This window comes from Rhinopithecus bieti, unplaced genomic scaffold (assembly GCF_001698545.2).
Source record: "Rhinopithecus bieti isolate Rb0 unplaced genomic scaffold, ASM169854v2 scaffold_30918, whole genome shotgun sequence".
Lineage (NCBI taxonomy): Eukaryota > Metazoa > Chordata > Mammalia > Primates > Cercopithecidae > Rhinopithecus > Rhinopithecus bieti.
Window position 1 is genome coordinate 68,932 of NW_016813589.1, and position 13,571 is coordinate 82,502.

A 13,571-nucleotide genomic window follows, 5' to 3' on the forward strand; every position below is an offset into this window, starting at 1 on the left:
TTGATTTTAGAACTTTGTTATTATTGAAAGAGTGGAAACAAAATTAATTGCTTAACACTCCTTTGTGGCTACAATACATTTGGTAAAAATATATACATGTATGTATAGTGGGTGGTTCCCTTTCAATGATATCTCTGATATTCTATTTACTAATTACCTTATTTAATCAAAGTACATTAGGGAGTGTCATTTAATTTTGAATTCTGCAACTGTGCAATACCTTAAGGAAGATAGTCTCTATCTATACCATGAGTGCTTTTCCATAACCAATTGAATTTCTTTAAGCAGAAAAAAAACCTGGTATGTGAAAGATTTTTAATTTTTTCATGTAAATCTAACACCAGTACCAAATCTGTTTTACTACCTAAACTCACATGGAATAAACGGTAGTTTAGTGGGAGACTAGAGAATATCTAGAACCATGTTAATAATTGGCGTTTCATTATTCCAATGATAATTTCCTAGATCTGTTTAGAAATAATGTTGTTGACAGGATAGGAATTCTTTTCCCTCCAAAATTTGATTAGTCATTAGAATAGGATTTCTGAATGTTGCTTGAAGAATCCTTTTAACATAGGCATGTCGTCCATACTGAAATTAAACTACCATTATTGATCTAAATATGAGAAATAGTATTTGTAATATTCTGCTAAAAGAATAAGAAAATGATTTTGACACTGACTAAAGACAGAAATTAGGATGAAAATCATAGCAGAGGAAAGGAAAAAGAAGAGGGACCTAGACCTATAAAGATCAAATTTATTTAAAGTAACCATTACATAAATTTAAGAGACATCCCTTAATTGTAAGATTATTTGAGATTAAAACTTTAATTAGTTTTATCTTTAATAAAGATAGTACTTAAACCTTTAATCCTAGGATCTCGAAGCCAATTAACAGATAAATCCCCAATTTTCCTATGAACGAATGTGCACACATTTGCTTCCTCGTTTACAGTTAGAACCACTGTGGTTCAGAGAGATTTATTGTAAATCATATTCTAAAACATAAGGATCTGTCAGCAGGACACATGGTCCTCAATTCTTATATCAGTGTTAAAAAATATCGTATTAATCTAATAACAAAATGGCATGTCATTATTAAAAATCAGATATGCTTATTTATTTGACTTGATGCTGAGTTCAACTTTAAGCTTTGAAAATTATGCGATGTGGAAACTTTGGCAGGTTATGTAAGCTAAAATTTTAGTTACTTCACATAAAATTAGACATCATAAAATATCTTCAAGGAGGTATTTTAAGTATTGAATGAGATAATTACTTTAAATACTTAGCGTTAAGTTAGAATATCACTGCATATTAGGTGTTAAATATTAGAAAAAATATTAAAAGGCAGAGAAGAGATATAACAGCTGAAAATGACGATGAAGTTTTGAATACGGAGGTCCACAAATACCAGTGGTTCAAGTTAATAATTTTTCTACTTTACAATGGTGCAAAAGTGACACAAATTTAGTAAAAATCATACTTTGAATATCTGCACAAGCATTCTGTTTTTCACTTTAGTACAATATTCAATAAACTCCATCAGATATTCAATACTACATTGTAAAATAGGCTCTGTGTGAGATTATTTTGCCCCGCTGTAAAGTGTTCCGAGTACTTTTAAGGTAGTATAGACTAAGCTAGGATGTTCAATAAGTTAGATGTATTAAATGCATTTTCAATTTATGATATTTTCAAATTACAATATGCTTAATGAAACGAGACTTCATTGAAAGTGAATGAGCATTTGTGTAAAAAATATATATTCTTCTATGAACACATATCTATATATGTATATTTCTATATCTATATTGATCTGTATTGATTTGTCTATATAGAAAGATGTCAATGCAAATTTAGAGATAGGTATTGATACAGTTATAACCATTGTTAGGCAATTGTAATCTTTCAAGAATTTTGAATTAATGAGACTGTTATTCTTGGCTGGTAGAAAGTGTAAAAACCAAACGAAACACTTAGGGTTTCTGCTAAGGTCTGAGAAGCTGCATCAGGCAAAAGAAGCAACAGAAAATGCTAAGAGCTACTATCGCCGGGAACCCTAATAGAACCTCCACATAATAACGAGACCTCATAGCATTGCATAGCTTACCAAAGGGGGTATAAGAAATAAACTCCACTATTCCTAGAAATACAACAAATACAATTACCTATCTAAAACCTATTACTGTGTTAAGGCAAAGAAAAAGCCTGTTTGAGAATTTATAATCACAACTATGCCCTATCACATTCACATTTTCAACTGATGTTTTCCATGTAATTTTTTAAAATCTCAGATAATTCAATTTAGAATGATTTGAGTCCAGGGTAATCTTTAGGTTACTTTTAGAAGTTTTATTAAACAACCCTGGCAGAACTTTACTTCAAAACATGCTTCAAAGTATTAGACAAAATTTCAAGAAAAACAGGAAGTTTAGAGTTAACAATCAGACAATAAAGAGACTTTTGCAATTCAGATTATGGAATTATAGAAAACAGAATTTTAAAATATGCACATAACATTATCAAAGATAAAGCAAAAATGTCAAATACGAACTGGTGGCATGTAGATGTAAAAAAGAAGCAAACGTATGTTCTGAATGTAAAAATTATAATTGTAATGAATATAAACCCAACATATGACTTAACTAGCAGATTATACATGGTTGAAGAGAAGATTAGGGAACTACAGGGGTATATCAGAAATATTTATTTGTGGCATGACATCAGCAAAATGGTGAAATAGGAGTTTCCAATGTTAGTCCCTTCACAAAATCATCAACTTGAACCACCAACTACACTCTGTTATACCTTCACAAAGGTTGTGGAATGCAGGTAAGAGATTGTAGCTCCTGGTGGAGTACAGAAATAAAGAAAAAAAAAAAAACAAAAACGTATTGAAGAGGGTAGAAAAAACAGTTTCACATTACCTATATCACCCCATTCCAATCATGAAGAGCGATAGCCTCTGGGTTGGAAAAGGGGAGTAAAGTAAGCACCTGACTTTGTCGCTTACCCCAGCATAAGGCCAACCCCTGTAAACATTATCCCCAGGCTGGCACCCATGGCTCTAGGCTCCAGCCTGGCCTCTGAAGCCGAAGTCTTCAGGCCTGCCCTAGGGCCACAATAGCCAAGACAAGTAATATACCTAAGTGTCAATTGATGGGTGGAAAAATAAAATGAAGTCTATATAAAAACTGGAATATTATTTAGTCCTAAAAAAGAAGGGAATTTTGCCATCTGTGAGAATATGAATGAACCTGCACGACCTTATGTTAATATGAAATAAACCAGTCACAGAAAGACAAATACTGCATGGTCTCACTAATACATGAAATCTTAAAAAGTCAAACTCAGAAACAAAATAGAATGGTCAAAGCGTACAAAGTTTCAGTTATGCAGGATGAATAAATTCTGCAGATCCAGTGTACAGCATGGTGATTATAGTTTATGATATTGTATAGTATTCTTGACATTTCCCAACAGTAGATTTTAAATGTTAGAGGCACACACACACACACACACACACACACACACACACACAAACAGGTCACTATATGATAAATATGTTAATTAGCATGATTGTGGTAAATATTTCACAATGTGTATGTATATCAAATCATTACATTGTACAACTTAAATATATACAATCTTTATTCGTCAAACCTAAGTAGAGCTGAAAATAAAATTAAATGGAATTACCTACCCAAAAGTTATCCTTTCGAAGGAAAATTACTCTCAATGCCTAATTGTATAAAATAAATATCTTATTACTTACAGACAAAATGTTTAATTCAATGGGAAGATATAATAATTTATTATATTTGTATTAATACAATGTACAGTCTCAAAATATATAAAATAAGTATTAATTGGTAGACCAAAAGAAAATTTTAAACACTACCATTGCATGAGATTTTAAAACTACTCTTTTGGTAATTGATAGAGCAAGCAGATAGCTTTATAACTATTTTCTACTATCTCAATTTCATGCAATAAGTAATGAACAACTACAAAGCGTAAACTTGTTTTAGGACTGAGCTGTAGTATAAAATGCATTCCATTTTAAAAGTAGTTTTTCTTCTGCATTTCTGTGTTCCTTTTTCATAAATATTTCCCCCCAAAATCAATATTGCTTTGCACACTAGTAGTCCTACAATGAACAGAACATTCAGTCATGGTCAGGTGTGCTTTTCAAATCTAATTATGACACAAAGTGAAACAAATAACTAAAATTTTATATCAGAAAGTTTTAAATAAGATAGAAGGAAAACCATACCTAAACTAAAATTGGGATACCTGTGTCTCCATCTTAGTTTGAAAAATGTAATGCTTTAAAAAAGGATGGGATCACCTTTTTAAACAACTCTTTATATACAAACACACACATTCATATATGTATATATATATACACACACATATCTGTGTGCATGTATACACACATATGCATATGTATGTGTATGTGTGTTGTATATACATAAATAAAGATGATTCGTTGTTTGTAATTTGATTATATATTAACAATGCAGTGTGACAACCAAAATTCTAATGAAATCATATCCTGTATCAAGAAAATATATTTTCAGTGTACAGGTATACATACTAGTCTCATACAATTTCATGCAAGGAAAAGTGTAACAACAATAGCTTGTTCATCATGCTGTATTATGATAAGGCAGTAGAGAAACTGGAGTATTTTAGTCCTTTCAAAAATAAGAATGAATCATTAACCAGAATGCAGAGTGCATACTATGTGATGGGTATATCACACACATGATTAATGGATGCAACGAAATATACTTTTTGTCTTTTAAGAGAATACAGCATAAACTGGATACAGGGACTGATAAGCAGACTGATGTGGAATACTTACTGCATTGATGAATTATATTACTGACTCATTGAATTAATGAGTTAATTCATTGAATTAATACTATACCTGTCTGCCTATTATACATACTTTCTATTGTGGAGAAGTAAAACTTGGACCACAGGAAATGTGTCATATGCACAAATGAGTTATAGCCACACTAAAAGTGATCAGTAATGGTGAAGCACAGATGAAATAGATGAGTACATTGAATGGAGAAATAGATAATGTATTAAAAAGTTCCTGTGGAAGACAGCATTTGGATATAGACCTGGAAGGATGCATATGGTTTGGCTATAATAAAAGTAAAAGTGAAAAAAAAAATCCCAGGAAAGAAAATTTAAAAAGTAAAAAAAAAATTTAAAAAGGAATTTGGGGATGCACTATACATATGGTAAACAGGAGAGTGGAAAATATTAGAAAAGTCAAACTGAATTTTGACTGCAAGGATATTTTATATTTGCCTAATGAAACAGCATGCTTTTAAAGGAGAAGAGTAAAGTATCAGAATTTTGCTTCAATAAAATCAATGTAATTATGGATGTATTTATCTGGACATGATGGAATTTTTCAAAAGACGAATTTAGAAACCAGATGGGTAGGATATTGGACAGAAAAAAATGGCAAACAGGATAGAGGGGCTGATTTGAGGATTGGAATAAGAAGATTCAGAAATTACTTCATTGTGAAATACAAAGAGGAAGAGGAATCAACTTAGGGTTTGGGACCAACTGTGAAGTTATTGGTAGAAAAAACAGCTTGTGGAAGAAGGCAGTCATTGGGAAATAGATTGGATAATACCAGGAATATAGGGTGGTTACGTCAAAGTGTATATACTATGCAGTGATTTGGGCATGTAGTAATAGAGTTGCCCCAAGCTGAAGCTTTTAAGTTTTACATCTTAAATTTGTCAAAAGGGAATGCAGGGAAATAGATTTGTGATCATAATCTTGGACCAAACCAATAGTTTATTGTAATTCAGAAAAAACAAAAGTGTTGGGTCAGAATCAGAGATTATGGAAATAGGATCTACAAGAAAATATTTCTCTTATAGGCAGGGAACATACTTAAAATGTTCTGGAAATTTGGCATAAATCTGAATTTGGAAATAGTAGCTTGCAATAGGATATTTTCTCAAATTTGTCAAAACAGTTCCTACTCAGAGACTGTAATCAGTAGCTATACACCCTTTAAAAACTATTAGTGGGCAAAGAAAAAGACATGTCACATCATGCTTCATTTGCTTCTGTTCTATATACACACCTAGCTTTTGTGAAGTTTATGTGTCCATAGCAAAATAAAGCAGGATATGTGGCTTTTATGTGGTCTTTTTTGTGAAATTCTAAGTAATTTAAAACACTGCAGGGGAAGGATGAAATAACTGGTGGCAAAATATTACAGCAAAACTTTGTTATAAAAACTCTTGAGTTAAATAGAAAAAATAATCAGAAGAGAAGTTAGAAGGAGCTGGTTACACTCTCAATAGTGGCTGATAGATCACACATATTTATATTATCTCCATAGTTATACTACCAGGAACAGTAAACTTTCCAGAATTTTAAGAGAAAAAATCATCGGAGAGTTAACTAAAATTCTAGGAAAGTTATGAAAATGGTGATAAGTGTTTTGCTGATGAGCAGAGTAGAAGCAGTGTCTTACCATTCATGCATAGGTGAATTTACCTGAGGAAAATTTTCCCAGATCTTGCATCTGCTATCGAAAGTCACTTTTTCCGGTAAATAAGAAACAATTTATTGCTGCATGGTAGATTACAAAAATAACCATAGTAATTTTCAGCTTGCTTACTATTGGGGATCTAATCTACTTTTCTACACCTTGAATCTGGGCTGATCTTGGAAACTGCTTTGTGATGTTGTACATGTTTCAACCCAATACCTCAAGACAACTTCCAAAATCCTATCTTCCTACTATTTGAACCTGGGGACTTCCATGTGGAGAAGTTGGCTGGATGATGAGAGACTAGAGGAAAGTCATTCCTGTTGCTGTAGCCAACAGTCTACTAACCACCAGCCTAGTGACTGACACTGCATGAATGGTTCTAACAGAGATTTGCTAAGTTTCCTAGATCAAATGAACCATGCAGCCAGCCATCTGGACAGGGAACTAAATAAAAGGTTATTGTCTTAAGCTATTCATGTTGGGCTGATTTACTGTGCAGCAGAGCCTAACAGAAACATAAATGACTTCCTGTATTTACACAATATGTTTTTGTACCCATCAGTCTGTGTCTTCATTTCTGAATATATATAACTAGTTTGCATTTTACATGATGTTCTTTCACATGTTTGATGATAGTGACTGTACATCTAAATTTTTCTTATTCAGATAAACTTAATTCAAACTGGGTTGAATAATAGGGATACCTATAACAATTAAAATAGTCAAACAATAAAAAAATTGGCATTCTGAGGAAATGAATCATTTTTCACTGAAATTTTCCTTAAGATACTCCAGAAGGATTACTGAAAAAAAAAAAAAAATAGGATGAAATAATCTGGATCTCAAATGGAAACATTTACACAGATCAGAAAAGTCATGTAAATGTATGTTTATAATCAAAAATGACAAGTCAACCGGAAGATTAGTAAACACTCAGCAAGAGAAAACTAATACCTTGCTAAATTGTGAGCCTTGAGTGGCCAGATTTTCTGATGTTTTGAAACAAAATAAAATATGAATTTTATTCACAATCAATTGAATTTTAAATATCATTTAGTTCAGTTTAAAGTGTTCATTGATAGTTTCAATAATAGAATCTTGAACAATCAAAACAAAAGTTTGAATGTTAAGTGTTTGTGTGTATAGAAACAACATAGTTTGCTTTGTGATTTAAAAATGCTCGGATCCTATAAAGTACTGCAAAAATACATAGGGTTCTTTGGTAAAAATGTTCCAAAATGGAATGCAATTGGTATTATGAGTCTAGTAGACCATGCACTTAACTACATTTGTGTAATTAACAATAGTTTATAACCACTTTTTCTTTTCCTTCATTATAAAATAATGAAGCCTAGGGAACAGGTTGCTTGTTCTGTTTACGATTTGTTGAAATAAGTAAGCAAAAGACAACTGAAAAACTACTACATGTTTAACGCAGATAGTATAAAATTTAATTTTACTCAAGGACACATGATTTTACTGTTTTCTGTATTTCAGATAACACACACACACACACACACACACACACACACACACACACACGTGCTCTTTGTACCTAAGCTAAAGGATTAGAAGATTTGCAAGTGGTCTTTGTAGTGGTCTCATAATTTCAAGTAAGAGCCTCAAATTATGTGACTTGGGAAGAAAGTGTATGAGATAATATGATTTCTAATAAATTTTAACATTTTCCTTAAGATAAAATTCAAGGTGGTGACAAGGTCCTCTATTATCTGGTTTCTGCTTATCTCTCTAGTCTCATTTCTTGCTAAAGTGACAGTCAAAATATTATCTTTAATCAACTAATTGCTGCCTCCTTTGAAAAACAGCCACTACATGTTCTTATTTCTGGAACTTTGTACTTGAAGGTTTTTCAGTTAAATATCTATGTAGAAGTGTGTATTATTTTTCACAAATGTTCTGTCCCTGTGTGGGAAAATAATACATACATCTATATTCCAATAATTTCAGACTTAGCCTTGTAACTTACTTTAGCCAATGAAATATGAATAAAAGTGACTATATTAGTACAACTAGTGTCTGACATTTCCAGGTTTTCTTTACACTGTTATCTCTGATTGTAGAAGAATATGTCAAGCTGGAGCCTTGATCTGCTTTGGTCTCTGAGTGATGATCATAATTATAACTCCTTTGGAAATGCTCTTATGAAAATACAGTATAAGCAATAAATCAATTTTGTTGTTTTAAACCACTGAGATTTTTAGGTTATATATTCATTTGCTATTTACTACAATAAAACATAACCTAGCCTGACTGACATTCTGTCTCTCCCCACGTATTATGCCCACCATTTTTCTGACTAATTATTGCTTGTTCTTCAAGTCTATATGTATGCATCTTCTTGAGGAAGACTACTGGATCCCTGCTTCCTGGGTTAGTTGCCTATCTTATATCCTCCCAATATATATTTTATTCAACTAATCTATGTCATTTATAATTAGATCTATAATGTCTGAGAGTGCCTGTTAATACAAAGACTGTAATTGACAAATATTAAAGGAAGCATTACTAATAGCAATTTAAATGAGGGGAAAAATGAACATTTTCTGTGATTAAATTCATTATGTCCCCAAGCCTATAGTATAGTTGGTCAGCTGAGAGAATAAATAATGAGAACTAAATTTCTGAACAATATATCTACAATTATTGCAAATCCTAGGCATTTGCTATCAAGTTAATACAATAACTGTGAATTTATTTTGAATCCTATAGGTTCTAATAAACAGCAAATTTGCCTGAAATTGTTGACTTTTGCCTTTACTTGAATACAGGTTGCATGGTTCATAAGAGGAAGAAGGAGGAAGGCAAAATAGAAAAAGGTTTTACTGAAGGAATCTGGTAGCAGAAAGATAGGATGTGCATATTGTGGAAGCACAAAGGAGTCAAATGCTTTATAGATACATGCAACCTCACTTTAGATTCTACTTCTGAATTCTTTTTTTTTTTAATACTTTAAGTTCTAGGGTATATGTGCACAATGTGCAGGTTTGTTACACATGTATACATGTGCCATGTTGGTGTGCTGCACCCATCAACTCGTCATTTACATCAGATATAACTCCCAATGACATCCCTCTCTCCTCCCCACTCCCCACAATAGGCCCCGGTGTGTGATGTTCACATTCCCGTGTCCAAGTGATCTCATTGTTCAATTCCCACATGCGGTGTTTGGTTTTCTGTTCTTGCGATAGTTTGCTGAGAATGATGGTTTCCAGGTGCATCCCTGTCCCTACAAAGGACACGAACTCATCCTTTCTTATGGCTGCATAGTATTCCATGGTGTATATATGCCACATTTTCTTAATCCAATCTGTCACTGATGGACATTTGGGTTGATTCCAAGTCTTTGCTATTGTGAATAGTGCCGCAATAAACATACGTGTGTATGTGTCTTTATAGCAGCATTATTTACAATCCTTTGGGTATATATCCCCAGTAATGGGATGGCTGGGTCGAATGATATTTCTAGTTCTAGATCCTTGAGGAATCGCCATACTGTTTTCCACAGTGGTTGAACTAGTTTACAATCCGACCAACAGTGTAAAAGTGTTCTTATTTCTCCACATCCTCTCCAGCACTTGCTGTTTCCTGACTTTTTAATGATTGCCATTCTAACTGGTGTGAGGTGGTATCTCATTGCAGTTTTGATTTGCATTTCTCTGATGGCCAGTGATGATGAACATTTTTTCATGTGTCTGTTGGCTGTATGAATGTCTTCTTTTTTTTTTTTTNGTTAGCCAGGATGGTCTCGATTTCCTGACCTCGTGATCCGCCTGTCTCGGCTTCCCAAAGTGCTGGGATTACAGGCTTAAGCCACCAGAATGTCTTCTTTTGAGAAATGTCTGTTCATATCCTTTGTCTACTTTTCGATGGGGTTGTTTGTTTTTTTTTTCTTGTAAATTTGTTTGAGTTCTTTGTAGGTTCTGGATATTAGCCCTTTGTCAGATGAGTAGATTACAAAAAATTTCTCCCATTCTGTAGGTTGCCTGTTCACTCTGATAGTAGTTTATTTTGCTGTGCAGAAGCTCTTTAGTTTAATTAGATCCCATTTGTCAATTTTGGTTTTTGTTGCTGTTGTTTTTGGTGTTTTAGACATGAAGTCCTTGCCCATGTGGAAATGGAAAAGGATTTACAGTAATGTTTTGCTGCATTCAAAACTGTTCTCTTTACAATCTGTGACAAGGTGAGGGACTAGCTTGTAAGTAACCCCTAGGTTATTGGTACTTGGCCATTATTGATGCAACATAAAGATTAACGTGCACCAAATATTAAAAGGACTTGAGGAGCAGGCTCTCAGATTGGAAGAGACAGGTAGTCATGAGGTATATGAATATTTGTCATATTTGTATCTGTATTTACCTATCACATCCAATTCAAATATTAGCCAATGAACTATTAAATTACCCAATAACAAAGGACCACATGTACACATCTCTTTCAGTTATTGATGGCAAAATATTGCCTCAGAAGTCACCTAGAAAACTAAGTCCAATCAATATAAATTTTCATGAAACTAATTTGAATTTTAGAAAAACTGTAGCAAAATACCCCTGAATGTATCAGTAATTTGTTTTCCTTAAGAATAGTGTGTAAATCATAATGAACAAAATCAAGTTAATACAAACAAACATGGGTTTCACTTTTGGAGTAAAAAATAACGTGTTTTGTGCTACAATTAGAATTTTAGAAGTAGGAAAATTTTCAGGCAGCTGAAGACTCTTGAGTTTTGACTGAATAGAAATTGAGAAACTTCTATTAATTTTGGCTATCTCAAAAATCAGTAATTCGAGTTTTAATCTTCTTTGAGGGAATCCAAATTCTTTTTCTGTCTGTCCAAAGAAATAAGCTTCCCGTGGTCTCTGTCATATGATTTACAGGTTGTTGGCTTGAGACATTTGGGCAGTAAGTCAATAATCTCTTTTGAAAATCCTGCTGAGACTGGGGATCATCTAATACAAGGCATGCAATCAGGATCAGTCCACTATTTAGGAGCAATGCTCCTTTCCCTTGCCAGAGCCACCACCTGCAATAATTTCCCTAGAGCTTCTCATGGTTTGTCATCAGCACTCACTAGAGGATAAGAAATAAAAGATTTTAAGCCTACGAGGAATTGCTGGTATGTGATGTTTCAATTGTCTCATTTCAGCATAAGAAAAATGGTGAGAAAGAGCTTGTTCTCATTGCATGCTAAGGATAAATGAGATGAATCAAAAATAAATAACCACTTATACTCTACAAGCACACTCTCAACAAAGGCTCGCTTTTTTAAGGTTGCTAATGTATTCCTATTATTCTTGTATTTCACCTCTTTATCTACTGATCAACTAAATATAGAAAATGATTGAAGAATAATTTTAAAAAGCTAGGAAAAATTAGAGTCCCTAAACAATTGTATAGGCTGGATTCATTAATATAATTTGCAGAAGTCTTTGCTCTAAGCTTTTAAACTGTTGTTTTAGATACAGTTACAAAGAAATTGGTTTTGATTTCTCTATTTGTAAAAGTGTAAAAGAAACAGATTATATGGGGCGTTGAGGTTGTCCTGTTCACTGCAAAGACTCCAGGAAATTTCTGTGTCACATTATTGACACCATTGTAATTGGTGAGTTATCAAAATGATCATGAATCATAAAGAAAGAAAAAAGTTCATTTAAAATATTATCAACATATTTTAAAAGGGAGATAGTATGCTTAAAATAAAAGCTCATTTTAAATGGAAAATGTATGAAAATTAATTTTGGAGCAAAATTAAATATAATCAAATACAATTTGTATTACTTTACATCAACCATATCTGATTGCAAAAGCTTGGATCAACTTCTGAACATTAAACAGTCACTGTAAGCTTATGAACATTCATAATCCATCTGTTATTTAAACAAGTGAGACATTTTTGAGAGTATCGTTGAAAATATACAACAATGTAGATATTCTAATAGTACATGATTCCTATGCATGAAACAAACATGTTCAATACAAACCAATATTTTAAATATTTTAATTAATTTTAGAATAATTGTGTTTAGCAAAGTTTGCTATTAAATATTATGGAGAAAGAATACACATGGAATAGAAAAGAATCTAACAATAATTCTGTAGCTAAAATAAGTTTCTAAAACATTGCATACCTCATTAGGCATGTTTTCGGGTAATTAAATTATTTTTAACATATAAAAGATAAAAAAAAAAATCACAAATTCCCTAAAGTAAGTTACTTGAGCATCAATCACCCAAACACCATGGTATTCATGTTAAAATATAATATTTTGTATTATTATAAATTTTAAGAATGCCAGATTTCAGATTTACTGAAAAAAATCTGAGCTGAAATTCTATCTCTTGAACTTATTGGCTGACTGGTTCTCAAACTTTAGGATGCATTAGTATTACCTGGGGAATTTGCAGAAAATTCAGACTCTTGCATCCCACCACCTCAAGTCTCAGACAGCAGGTCAGGGATGAGCACTAATAAATCAGCATTTCAAACTATATTCACAGGGATTCTGATGTAGAAGCCAATAGCTTGAAAAAAGTAGTTCCAGCTGTGTCACTTTTTATCATTTATAAAATACAAATGAAACTAGAGGCTATCTCAAAGACTACCTTTAGCATTAAGTGAGGTATATATGAAATGAATATAGAGCAGTGCCTAGCACAAATGAAGTAAGTGTTCCTTTAAAATTACCTTGGTATTCTGGTCATGGTAACTTTGATTGATTTACGGTGGTACACATCATATAGGGTGTGTCTCCCCACATTTCTCTTTAGATAATGATTAACATACCAGTGAAAGGGCTTTACAGGACGCTGTATCCCCAAGGCAGGACCAGATTGTTGTTGGGCCAAGGAGATGGAGAAAACATTAAGAACATGCTTGAGGGGGAAACAAGATAGTTTATTAATACTACTATAGAAATGCTCCATAGCTGAATAATAAAATTTAGGAGATATGGAAGCAGGAGATGTATAAATTACTACAGAGGAATTACTGAAAAATATGT